The sequence below is a fragment of the Camelus bactrianus genome, chromosome 7 (genome assembly GCF_048773025.1).
Source record: "Camelus bactrianus isolate YW-2024 breed Bactrian camel chromosome 7, ASM4877302v1, whole genome shotgun sequence".
Taxonomy (NCBI): Eukaryota; Metazoa; Chordata; class Mammalia; order Artiodactyla; family Camelidae; genus Camelus; species Camelus bactrianus.
Window position 1 is genome coordinate 73468924 of NC_133545.1, and position 14252 is coordinate 73483175.

The 14252-nt window shown below is 33.8% G+C and overlaps 1 protein-coding gene across 7 annotated transcripts in view; it reads left to right on the forward strand.

The window, feature by feature from the left end:
- Window positions 1-14252, forward strand: part of MAGI2 (membrane associated guanylate kinase, WW and PDZ domain containing 2) — a 1118509-nt gene that overhangs the window by 810357 nt on the left and 293900 nt on the right. The window lies entirely within an intron of this gene.

A 14252-nucleotide genomic window follows, 5' to 3' on the forward strand; every position in this document is an offset into this window, starting at 1 on the left:
TGGTACATCACTGTATCATACTTCACTACTATATTTTATAATTTTATCAAACAGGTTTTTGTGTTTTATTAGGAAGAGATTTCATTTCCCTACTCCTGATATTAATCCAATCCTTCTGTCCAAAAACACTGCAAAGATCAGACAAACCTGAATAGGTAAAGATTTGTATAAATTACAGTGGTCAAGTCATTGGAGAAAATACTCTGCCCTCTTTTGTGGTAAAAGCTTACCAGTGGAAGCCATTGCTGTTTTGTGTGTGGATCAGGAAATTCCGGATTTGTACTGAAATTGCGCCATTTCTCTCTCAGAGTGAAATGCTGTATTTGGAGTAGATGCTTCTGATGCCAGTACAGTGTGTGTTAATAGACAGTTTGTTGCCTTTTCATACTGCCTAGTATTAAGATGATCACCATTTATGATAACCTAACTGAAGGTATATTTGTAACATTTATACTATTCACATCCCTCAGATTTAAAGATGCTTCTGTCCTCTCAAGTCACCATTCTCTATACTGTATTGCCAAGACAGAGGGAACAGGGAGTCCAATATCTCTACCTCAGGATCCAGCTAAAATAATTTGGACAGGAAATTATTTCAGTAAAGAACATTTGGACAATCCCACGTACACATCTGGCTACATAAATATAATTTAATGTCTGTATTTTGGCATTTCTGTCATTAAATTTTAATAGGCAGCTGTAGTGCCTTAGATTAATCCCAAAGAGGGAATCAGAGATCTCATTGTTACAGTTACACACGGAGTAGTCAACCTCCTCTTTTCAAGCCGTAGTAAAAGCATTTCCCTGCTTTATCTCTCAATTCTCATTACCTTTGACACTCTGTGATCTATCAATGATATGTACTCTGAGAATTATACATTTTCTCCACCTGGAACAAGTATAAAACAGAGCACTGTGAGCTTGGTCAGCTCACCTATTCTGTCAATGTTTAAAAACATTCCACACATACACACACACAAAAACTCCACAACACAGAGAAAATATGGAAGCTGTCCTTGCTTCCTTTCTCTCCCCAAATGACGTTGACAATTAGTATTTTTATTGATTTTTCTTTTTAAGTGTCCTTTTCAAAAATGTCAATGAGTTGCTTACTTGTTCTGCCAGAAAAACATCGAGCTCAGTAGACCAGATAAAGTAGAGACTCTATGATAACCCCATGTCACCCCAGTTTGACAGATGTCCAGCTTACTCATCTGTAAAGCATGCAAGCCTCTTAGGGTTCTTGAGTCTCATGACAAAAGGAAAATTGGTGTTACCATCTAATGGCATGTGGAACTGTCATGATGCTTCTTGCACCCAGTGTTGTGGGAGATGCTGCAGACGGTACCATCTTAGAGAGGTGGTGCATCTTTCTGCACATTTAGTTAGCAGCCCTGGGTTTGTGCTCATTCTGATTTGTTTCGCTGGTCTAAGTGGCATTTTAATTAAACAATGCTCTGAGGCTGCATATTAAGTAGAAAATGAAATTAGGGCATATTCCCAAGTAGAATTCAGCTCATCTAACGTAATAAGCAAAGGGAAATTTTAAATTTCATTTTTCCGAGTCCTTATTGTATTGACGTTCAATATTTAGTTGTCCCCAGAGATTTTCAACAGTAGGTTTTCTTTTATATATCCAATTCATTAAATTTAAGAAGACTGCTCTGGTAGAAAAATGACATCCATTGTGTGAATTCATCCCAAAATACCCAATTGACAAATGTGTTGCTGACTTACTGCATTAGGATTATTTAAATCAATTGTAATGAATTATACCCATGAAATGTAACAGTCTGTGATTCCAAGCTCTTCAAAAATCACCTGAGGGTTTAGGTAGAGTAAAGTATACATGCACTTCTCCTAGTAGCATATTCACAAGTTAACAATGAATTAATAATTAGCGAAATTATTTATCTAAAGGCTGGCTTTGCCTGAAACCATCAGCTATGTGGATGTTGAGACTTATCCCTGAACCCTCACAGCCTAGCGTATTGCCTTTCTCAGAGCAATAAATTTTCTTGAATTAAAAAAAGAGGATCACAAGATATGTTATGTTATAAGATATATATTAAGTAATGCCATTGTGATGAATTGCAAATTTCACTTAGACTAATGTATCCAGAGCTCATCAAGAACAGTTTGAACCACAAAAGCATAGAATATCCTATGAAAGCCAGTCATTTCAGAGCACAAGAAGACAGTGATCACAACAGCTTCCAAAACCATGGCAAGATGTGGCTGTTTCTCTCAGATATTTCTCCTAAATCTTTAAAAATCTTTTTTGATAAGGCAAAGCAGAGAATTAGAGGATTTTTTATTTATTTTTTCTTTCTCATATCCTATCTAGGTCTTTATCTTGACTCCCTGGAAAGTGATGGCTAAACAATTTTTAAAGTTTCCTTTATTTATCAATATTCACTATAATTAAAATATAGATACAGTCCTGTATGGAAGAGCATGTTATGAGCTACTTACCTCCGAGTCTTTGCACCCATCTCACCTCCCCAGTTGGAGCTGCTGCGCTGAACAACCTGCAGAATAGATGGGCTGCCCTGTGCAGGGTAGGAGGGGTGCAAGTGTATAACAATTTTAGAAGGAAGAAGGCTTTCAGTCTCCAGCCTCCTACTCTGGATCTGACTTCTTCCACAAGCTTTCCCTCTTATAAGCCACAGGACAAGATTTATGTACTACTTTATCTCTAAACAAGATCTTGCTTCCTGAAGCCAAAATGTTATTCTTGGTCCCACAAAGGCAACAAAACTCTGATGGAATACCCCCATCCCCTGAAGAAATACCTGTTTCCGGTTTCTGGGCTTTTGTAGGTTTCTTGCTCCAGTGACTTTAACCTTACTTCCCAAATGCCCTTAGGACTACCTGGAATGGCAGATTCCCAGAATGAATGGAGTCTATCTCTGCAGCCTCCGTAACTCCCACAGGTTCTTTTCAGAGGAGTCTCAGACCAGCTCTCTAAAGTCACTGTCACCTTAAGACTAAGTGTCATTTGGGGAGAATTTTATCAAGCCTGTCATCTCCAGAGATCTGTGCCTTCCCCTCGGAATTACTAACTTCTAGTCTGGCCTGACATCGAAACCACTAAAATTAATGTTTGCTCCACGCTATACTCTTGAATCTTTGTTATTGTAGCTTTTGTGTTCACGAGGCTCCTAAACTCAGACCCACTGGGCTTCCCAGTGTAGAAGGCATTAGAACCGGTGTAAATTAACCCCAGGACCCAGAAACCAGTATCCTGATGCTCACCGTCAGGAAAGCACACCAAGTTGTGCAACATTGTAAATATACGTGTTTACCTTCTGGATCTTTGTACAATGAGATCCTAGTCTGTAATTTCTCTAATACTTGACTTTTTTTTTCCCGAGTGATTAGCAGTTTCATATACAGTTAGGGTCATTTGCTTTTAGTTTGTATTCAGTTTGAGGGTTTTTTTTTCAATCTTTTAAAAATTTTATTTTTTTTAAATAAAAGAACATTGATATGATTTATAAAGAGCTTTTCTCAAAAACATCTCATTCTCTTACCTAATCCCTTCAACTTTACCATTCATGCCTATCTCCTATAGTTAAGCAGTTTCCGGTTCACCTTCTTGTGTACCTTTTCTCAAAAATAAGCATAGGAGTATTTTTATTTGGCAAAATATGCCACAAATCACCATGTATCAGATCATAGGGATTCTCCTCATAAGCTTTGCAGCTGTATAGTACGGCATCGTGTGCGCGCACCACGTCTATGGAGCTATTCATCTCTGCCTGGATATTCAGGTTGTTTCCATGGTTTGCTAGTAAGATAATACTGCGGTGGATAACAGCGTGCATTTGATGTTTTGTACTGTTGAACATGAAACTTTAGAGAAATTTCTCAGAGAGGGATTGTTGAGTCAAAATGTAAAGAATGTCTGGTTGTGTTAGTTATTGCTAAATTCCTCTCAGTAGAGGTTGTACCATATTGCCCATCCACCAGCATTGTATGATGGGGGGCAGTTCCAGAAGTGTGTTGTCAAGCTTTTGAATTTTTGCCCATCTGATAGATGAAGAATAGTATCTCAGTGTAGTATTAATTTGCATTTCTCTTGTGTTAATGGAAGTGGGACATCTTTTCATGTATAAAAGACATTTGTATATACTTTTTGTCAAGTGTCTCTTCCTGGCTCTTGCACATTTTTCTATCAAGTTTTTAGTCTTTTTATTTTCCCTTTCCTTTTTTAAAAATATTAAATTATACCTGACATACTGACATGATATCATACAGTATCATATCAGTTTCATGTGTGCAACATAATGGTTCGATATTTTTATACATTATGAAACTGGACTTACCACAGTAAGTCCAGTTACCATCCATTACCATACAAAGTTTTATAATATTATTGACTATTTTCCCTACGTTTACATTACATCCCTGTAACTTATTTATTTTACAGTTGTAAGTTTGTATTTCTTGATCCTCTTCACCTATTTCAGTCATTCCCACACCATCTCCCCTCTGGCAACCATCAGTTTGTTCTCTGTATCTACGTGTCTTTTTCAGTTTTGTTATGTTTGTTTATTTGGCTTGTTTTTTAGATTACACATATGAGTAAAAGCATTTGGTATTTGTCTTCCTCTGACTTATTTCACAGCATTTCACTTAGTCCCTTCATGTTGTCACAAATGACAAAATTTTACAATTTTTTATGGCTGAGAAGATCTCTATCACATCTTCTTTATCCATTCATCTATCAACGGATACAGGTTGCTTTCATATCTTGGCTATTGTAAATAGTGCTACAGTGAACACAAGGGTTCATATATCTTTTGGAATTAGTGTTTTCATTTTCTTTGGATAAATACTCAGAAGTGGAATTGCTGGAACCTATAGGAGTCCTGTTTTTAGTTTTTAGTTTTTTGAGGATAGTTCATACTGTTTTCCGTAGTGGTTGTACCAATTTACATTCCTACCAACAGTGCATGAGTTATCACTAATATATGTTACAATTATTTTGTCTCAGTTTTCATTTATCTTTTAATTTTGATTATGGTGTTTTGGATTCTACAGAGATTCTTTGCTGCTTGTATGTCAGATTTGTCAAGTTTGAGTCATGATAAGAAAGCCTTTACTCAAAGCCAGTCTATAAAGGAAGTATACCTAGTACTCATTGTTTCATTTCTGTCTTTTCCATTTAGAGTTCACTATGGTAAATTGACTAAAAACCTATCTATTGAAGCTTTCTATCTCCACTGGACCCAATTTTCATAAATTATGTTGTGTTAAGAAATTATCCATTTAATTTAGATTTTCAATTTTGGTAGCATAGGTTTGTGCAAAGTATTCTATTATTTTTGTGATTGCTTCCCTTTTGTCCTTTTTTACTTTGTTATATGTGACATCTCTTTTTAATATTAAATTAATCCTTAGTTTGCTGATGTTTAAAAAACTGCATTTTGATTAGTGTTATAATTTTTCCATTTTCTACCATACGAAGTTTTGCTTTTATCATTTATATTCCTTTTTTGTTTTTTGTTCTGTTTTGTTTTTTCTTCCTGGAGGGATTCCTTTGTTGTTTTTTTTTTTAGCTTTTTGAGTTGGGAATTCACTTTCATTATTTCTATTCTTCCGTCTATATGTGCTATAAAATTTCCTCTGCTCCCTGTTTTAATTGTATCCTACAGATTTTGCTGCTTAGTGCACTTTTTTACTCTCATTACTTTTAGAAAGTCTGCAATTTCAGTTTATGTTTCCTCTTTGACACATGAGGTGTTCATAGTTTTTAATTTTTAGAGGGCAGTTCATTTAATTATGATTTTGTTAGTAAATTTTATTGCATTATGGTCATAGATTTGTGTTGATATTATTTTTACTTTGTGAAACTTACTAAAACATTTTTATAATCTAACATAGAAACAATTTTGGAGACTATTGTATACTTGAGAAGAATATATGTTCTCTATTGGAGTGTAAAACTAGAAAGCGAGATGAGGGGGCCAAAAGATTTGCCTAATTAATTATACTGTATTTAGTTGTTCTGTACCTATGATTTGTGTCAACTTGATCTATCTAAGACTGAGAGCAGTCTTAAATATTTGTTATTAGTGCATTTCTATTTCTCCTTGTAATTCCTGTGGTTACCATTATTATAAAGGTGGTTTGTATTATTTTATATGTAGATATTGATAACTGTTATGTTTTCATTATGAATTATGACTTTATTGTAATAAAGATGTATTCCTGTCCTGGTTAATGCTTTTGATTTGAATTCTGCAGTCTGGTAGCAGGACTGTACCCACTGCTTTCTTGTTTTTAATACTTGTCTGACGTATCTTTGCCCAACCCTTTCTATTTAGCCTTTCTGAATCACTTTGCTTAAGTGTATCTTTTCTTCAAAGTGTGGAACTGGGTTTTTCTTCATGAGGTAATTAGAAAATCTGAATAAGAGAAGTAAATTACATCCATTTCTATGTTTTGTTTTAACTCTGTCATACTATTTTATATTAGTGACCATATCATGTTTAACTGACTGTGTTTCTTTCTCTTTGTAGCCTTTTTTGTTTCTGTGTGTGTTTCTTTGGGCATTTAGAACAGTTTCTATTTGTCTAATATTTGCCTGTATACTGATACCTTTTATAAGGCCCTTAGTCTGTTGTTAGCCATAAATGGTATTCTGTAACTCCCACCTATAACCTAAACAACAATCAGTGAAATCACTCTTTTTCTCTTTTGTCTTCTTTAAATGCATTATTTCAGCCATGTATAAACATAGAACATTTTCACATTATTCCAGTATGCTTGTTTTCCACCTCTGTTCTGTACTGAGGCCTACATTTAAATATGTTAAATGATTACTGTTAGTGCTTCCTTCCAGTCATCTCTTTGTTGAATTAAAATTGGTTTAATTAAGGTGAGTAGGCACCTCAGAAAGGGTTCTTGGATGCAGTATTCCTCAGGTTCTTGTGTGTGTGTGTGTGTTGATATTTAAAAGATAGATTGGCTAGACATAAAATCATTGGTTCACTCTTTCTTTGAGATTCTTTAAGATGCTGCTTCACTGTTGTCTAGCTGTGTATGTTGTTCGTAAGATGTAGTATCAACCTGATTTTTTTATATTGAAAGGAACTTATCTTTTAGCCAGTTTTTTCCTCTATATCTTAAGTCTAATGGCAAATTGGTATGTGTCTTGGAATTGACTATTCTGGGACATAGTTCCAAGTATTTGTACAGCCCTTTCAATGTAGAGATATATGTAGTTATTTTATTTCTGGAAATAATTCTGGATTATAGTTTTAAGTATTAGTTCTATTATTTTCTTCTTCTTTATGTGTTACAGTGATACATATACCAGATTATCTTTGCCTATCTTCTATAGTATGACTTATTCCTGATTCTTTTTACCTTTTGTTTATGTAATTTTGTTCTCCTAGTTGTTGCAGTGTTTTTCCTTAATTGTTCTTATTATATTTGCAATTGAATCTGTTCTCTCTTGAACAGCTTGTAATTTAGTTTTCATTTCAAAGGTTCTTCTTTTAAAATTTATTTTCTCATTTTAGTCAGGTCTTCTTTACTATCTTTATTCTTTGTCCATTTCTGTTTCGAGCTTTAAATTTCTGATTCAAAACGTAGTTTTATATTTGTAAATGCTTGTTTCAAAATATCTTTTCTCATTTGTGTTTTTTTCTATAAGGGAGGATAAATTTTCATTATTCATATTATTTTGACTCTCACTTTTGATTTCTTATAGAAACTTTCTTTGAATATTGTCCATTTTGTTTATTTTGAATTTTTTCCCTTAACCAGCAATAGCAATTTTATATAAGCAAAAATAAAGTATTTGGGTGGATTACTACATTCTTAGTCCATGAGCAAGCACCCCCTTCTCTTTCTTTTGTGAAGTTCTGATTTGTTAGTGGCTAACTTTTTTTTTTTTTTTTTTTTTGCAGAGTAGTTGCTATATCTTATGGTCTTGTGATTCTTTTTTTGTTTCTGCAGACACATAGTTTCTACCTCATACTTATTTCCTGTCATGAGCAAATTTTCAAGGGCCGTTTCCTCCATCAACGTCATCTCTACTTTCTTCTTAAGAAGTGCCTTCCCACATTCTGCTCACTTTCAAACCCCTTTCTTCCAATTCCCTAGTGGCTGTGTTCTGATCAGCCAGGTCTGTTATCAGCATTTTCCCATTCAGGATAGGAATTTATCTTTCTGAGGGTTTTAATCTGCTTTTCCACCCCTGGGCTCCTTGCCCACTCTTCATCTTACTTTCTGATCCAGAATGGGCTTCTGAGCTGACTCTGATGGAGTGGGATGTTTATTTCTCTACTTGCATATAACTTTTGAAGTTCATGGTAAAACTTTTGAAGTTCTTTCTCATAATTATGTTGTAGATACGGGTTATGGATGGTTTTATTGCTCTCTTTGTGGATATCTATGGTTTTCTGCATCAGTGGAGAGGTTAAAATTTAGATGCCAGACTTTACATTATAGGAGCCTAGTAAGTTTCCATAAATAAATTTAAGTGGATGGTGATGCTATCATTATAGATAGATTAATAGGTAGATAGATTAATAGATGGGTTAACATAGACTTATAGAAGTTAAGAGGAAAGTGGAGGTGTTTATTTTGAAATCCTAACATACACTTATTTCCCAAATCTTTCTTTATGGCCAGACCTTTCTCCAGAGCTCTAAGAATTTAAAAAAAACCTACTAAATTTATCACTTTTTTGCCTTCTAATGAAGCTTGCAAACTTAAACCAAATATGACTCTTTCTGAGTCTTTACCAGATAGTATCTTTTTTTGTGCCATGCCTTTCTGCCACCATTTCTTGTCACCATCTCTAGTAGATTACTCTGTCATATTTAAGTTAGCATTGCAAAAGTTCTTATCTACATCTGACAGTTTTCTTCCAGATAGAAAGGCCCCTGAATGCCCAAAACACTACTGAGCACATGTTTTTTTATGTATCAGTATCTGTCAAGAAAATCTTGTGCATCTTCCTTTCAAATTTAGTAAGATACATTAAGGAATAACTTTATTTTGAATTTTTTTTGTGCCATTGTATATTTTATCAACAACAAGCCATTTTAAAATCCATTATAATGCTGTGGTAATGAAATAGTCAGGCTGAATCCACATGATAACATGAATTACATGGCAGTATTGTAAAATGCAGATTAGCTACTACTTCCTCCTCATGTAAAAATAGTAAAGCTTCTACTCCCAGCCCCACGAACGAAGATCTCAGTCTGTGTTTCCATGGGTTTGTGCTCTTTCATGTGGACACTCTCAGGAAGATGAAAGAGGGAAGAACATAAAGGAACAATTTCTGTTTTCAAATTTAGGTTCTGTAGTTTGTTGTTTTGTTTGATTGTTTAATTTCCTGACTGAAGAGAATAAAATTGACTGGTAAAGAGGAACAAATTTGAGTCCTGATACACAGAAAAAAAGATCTGGACGGATACACTCTCAGCTTTATGTAGGAAAACAGAGCGTCGATCTATTTTCAAGAAAATGAACTGGATTAATGAAGTGGGGTGAGGGCTGAGGGAGGGGGATACAAAATTGGGAAACTCAGAGATCAAAGCAGTGAGATAATGTATCTCAGGTTCCTTATAGATTTTAAGTATTTGGGTCTCAGTTCTGTAAGAAGTACTCTCTTTGGATTCTATAAGTTTCCCAATTGTAGTATAAAAGCTGCTTTTTTTGAGGTAACATAAAGGAGTCTCAGTTTCGTGCAATGAAAATGAAACAAATAAATAAATAAGAATTGGAAAGAGCAAGTAAATTAAAAATATGGCATGGTGGCTGTGGCAGAATCCAGGCAGAACTAGATGTCTCTTTAATCTTTTGATTCTATTACAATTTTACAAAGCTTATATGACTGACTAAAACTTAACCTAGACATTTTCAAAGACTTTTGCAGAGTGAATCACTTTAGGAATATCTAATCACTGAATTTGCTCCATGGTTCAATGGCCTAAAGAAAATCTCAGTTAAAACAGTTCTTAATGCAGCATTAACCTTGCTGATCTCAAGTGTTTATTTTTCTCTGTTGCATAATATATGTTATTTTTTCATTAGTGTGACCTTAATCATCTGCAGATTTGTCAGATATTGTTGAATTCAGTGTTCTAAATAACCCAGGACCCAAGAGCTCCAAGCTGCATGCTTGCTTGTTTGGGCAAATAGTACAATACTGGAAATTCTTTTTTCTCATTTGCTAGCTTAATTTTTAAAAGAAGCAATTGGTTTTTAAAAACTAACTCAAGTGCAAGTAGCTATGTTTTTATAGTGAAAGATGTTCTTAACTTTTGTCATCATACAGATATTTACTTTTCAGTTAATAATCTTAAGAAGTATATGATTTGTCTTTTTATGCATGAAGGAAAATTTGTGTTTTTTTATTAGCATTCTAGCCTAGACCTTTCTTTGTACTCAAGAAGAATGTCATTAAGGGGAATACACACAAACACATGTGCACACATACATGCACATGCATACACACATATATACAGACACATACACATTCATACATATGTACACACACACACACAATTTTAAACATTGGTTGTAGATTTTTATACCCATTTTGTTGTATTTACAAATGAACCAATGTATTTATCTGTTACTGTTTTCTTGTAACATTCTCCCATCAATCCCTTACAACCATTATAAATGAAATGCATGATAGCTGCTTGTAACAGAAGGTTAGAGCTTCAGTGTATCATTTTGTCTCAAAGTGTGAGTCAGGGACCACTAATAGTTCATCTGAAAGTGTAAGTGTTCATGACATATAATTTTCTTTTGGCATAAATTAATAGCTTATTTTGGAAATATGAAATAAGCAAACAAACTATATTAAAACTTACGAAAAGCAAATCAAATTCTCCCTAAATTCTGATGAAAACTTCATGATGACAAATTAGAAAGGATACCAATGAATTGTGCCCAGAACCTGTGGCATTGCAAATCCACAAAGATAAAGAATCAGTGAACTGTATGCTTGTGGGATACATTGCTTAAAATTAGTGATTTACTCAAAAAACAGCCAAAGATAAGAAATAAGTGAAGGAATAGTTTACATTGTAAAAGACAATTTTTTAAATTTGACCAAGGAATGTTTCCATATAGCATTGCCATTAAGAAGTAGAGTTAGTATTCATAAAACTAACAATTTTAGGGTTTTACTCTATTATGAAATATGATTATTTTATATATTATTTTATTTGTGAGGTGATATTCAACCTGTTATAAATATGAATCCATGTATTCAGCCATATTAATAATAAATATCCATAATATCAATTGTTGTCCTTCCTTTAGCTGCTTACAAAAGGCACTCAACAAATATTTGTTAAATGGTTTTTCTTTTTAATAGCCAAATTCTCCAATAGCATGGGGGATTTGGTGAAAACTATCTGGATAGTTATTATCATTAGTCTAAATTAAGTGTTGTTTACACTGTATTAAACAGAGTGCCTAAATTAATATCTGAATTTGTTAAGATCTCTGGAACCAAAGTACAGGGCTTTTAAATCCTCAGTTGTTGTTAAGATAAAGTGAGTCAGTGCCTGGACCATAGTATAAATACTCAGTAATACTCTTATCATCATTTTGAAAAAAAGTAGTTTCTTAAGGTGCTTCACAATTTGGTGTTATAAGTTTATTAACATATGCCCAATCCAAGAATTATTAAACAAAGTCATAGCCTAGACTTTATACTTTAAAACAAAACTTGAAAAATTTCTTCAGTATTTAAGCTAAGTTCCACTGATAGTATTAGTGGTGATGTAACCAGTTTCCACGTTCTTGTCCCATTCCAGAAAGAATTCAGAGACTAGACACAGTGATTAAAAAAGTAAAGTGAGGCTTTATTAAGGGATGGATGTAGTACACTCTCAAGAGGAAGGCAGGCAGGCTCAGGTGAGGGGCTGCCCCAACTTTCTTTGGCAAGTTGGTTACATAAAGTGTAAAAATTAATGGATGGAATATTTATTAGGGAGGGAAGGGTCTGGGGTTGTATTCTCTGATTTTCATCCCAACTCCACCTTCCCAAAGGGAGGAGGGATTTTTGTCCTTATTTAGTCTGGATCAGAAGTGTCATGGCCTCGGTGTATGATGGGTTCTTTTAATCTGCAAGGCTAACTTACCCCAAAAGGTGTGACCACTTATCAGCCCAGAGGTTCCTGCTTTTCTTTCTCTGCCCAGGGACCCCTGTTGCTTGCATAATGTATGGTTTCATGCATTTGGCCTGTGTCTCTCCTTTCTGCCCAATTCCTGACATTTGGCCTGTGTCCCCCTTTCTCTGCTCATATCTAGCCATCTGCCTGCTCTAACAATAGGAGCCATAGAGGAAAATGCTGAGAAATTTACCAAATAAAATTTAAAGCAACAATATGTTAAAGAAAATGTTCAACAAAGTTAAAATCTAAACAAATTCTTAAAAACGTATATGCAACACATGTGATAAAGGATTAATATTCTTAATCAGTAGAGAACTCTACTTAAGAAGTACAAAATTCATCAATATGAATTGATTTATAAAAACAAGAAATGTACAAAAAAATTACCCAAGGATGAGCAAATAAAAAAATGTTCAAACTAACTGAAGATCCAAGAAAAGCAAATTAAAATAACCATGAGCTGCCATTTAAAACCAATGTGGTTGATTTTTAAAGTAATGATATACAGTACTTTATCTGCATATCCAGAATTCAAGAACTCTAAAAACTGCCTTTTATAACTCATTAGCAGCAAAAAGTAACCTGACCTGGACATGCTGGAAGCAGACCAGTGCTAACTAATGAGAAGCAGTCCTTATTTGTGCCTCTTAGTGAGAGTCACATGATCTGGGCTGCTTAAATACTCATGACTTTGATTATAAAGTGCTTCCTCAAACTTTGCTTGGAGCGTTATGGAATAGAATGCATTTGCATCGTTTTATCTTTCTAAACTCAGAAAAATTCTGAATTCCAAAACCTCTCAGTCCTGAAAAGTTTTGAATGAGGAATTATGAACCTGCATTTAATTTGATGGTACAGAGAAATAAAGTCACTCATAAGTTCCCAGTGACTCTTTTGTGAGTGGGAAGGTAACCATCTGGAAGATAGATATACATATATAGATTTAGATAAATATAGATACAGATTTATCACATCTATAATTAGATGTGATATATAGATTTGTCACAACCATATAAGGGTACCTGCCCTTTAATCTGAAATACCACCTCTAGGAATTTATCATGACTAAATTACTAGGAAATTGATGAAAGATTTAGTTTTTAGTAAGTCCAACGCAGATGATATATACCTGGAAAGTCCCAAATGTTCAATAATAGAAGACTGGTGGGATTACACAGGCTCTGACCATAACACACTCTACTCTGGTGCCACGTTAAAAGTGATACTGTTCAGTAACACTTAGTCATGTTGAAGATGCCCTTGATATTTTGTTAGATAGAAATACCAGGCTGTAAAAATAATATGCACTGTGTGATCTAATTTCTTTAAAATTTATTTGTATAGAAAATATTTGAAGGCTATTCACCAAAATATTAATAGTAGCTTCTCTGGATGGCAGGATTGCAGATGATTCTAATTTTCTTTTTGTAACTGTGTTTTTTCTGTCATAAATATATGTTACTACTTGCAATAACAAAATTTTAAGTGTCATTTAAATATATTACTTAAAGCGTGGCAATGTATCTTACTTAGATTTCAAGTTCTATGTATATAATTAATATCTATGTAATTAATATCTATGAAGAAAATATATTATTATTAATGTATATTATTCATAGTTATATAATTATTATTCATATTTATTGGAGTTAATAATTATAAAGGCTCAATGAATTTGGAAAACAGTATCATAAAGCAAAGCCTGGTTTTCAAATACAATGTTTTTACCTAAAGTATCTTTTATCATATTATTGATATTTTAATGTATATGTGTATTAAAATTTGCGGTGGAGAATTGGGAATATGAACCATATTGTCTAGGATGTTTAGAATTTTAAACTTTGTACAAAAATATGCCCAGATTGTTTATTTGCAGCATTCAAATTCTGACCCATAGAGAGAGAACAGCAAGCTAGCCATCTCCAATAGTGGGATGTCAATTGAGAATGTATAATGTCTTTGTTTCAGTCATCAGAAACAGTTTGCTATTCTCAGAAATATATTTTGAAAATATGATCCTTATCCTGAACTGCTCCTTTTAACAGTGCAAATAAATAAGAAAGCTGTGTGCTCTTTCAGGAAAGC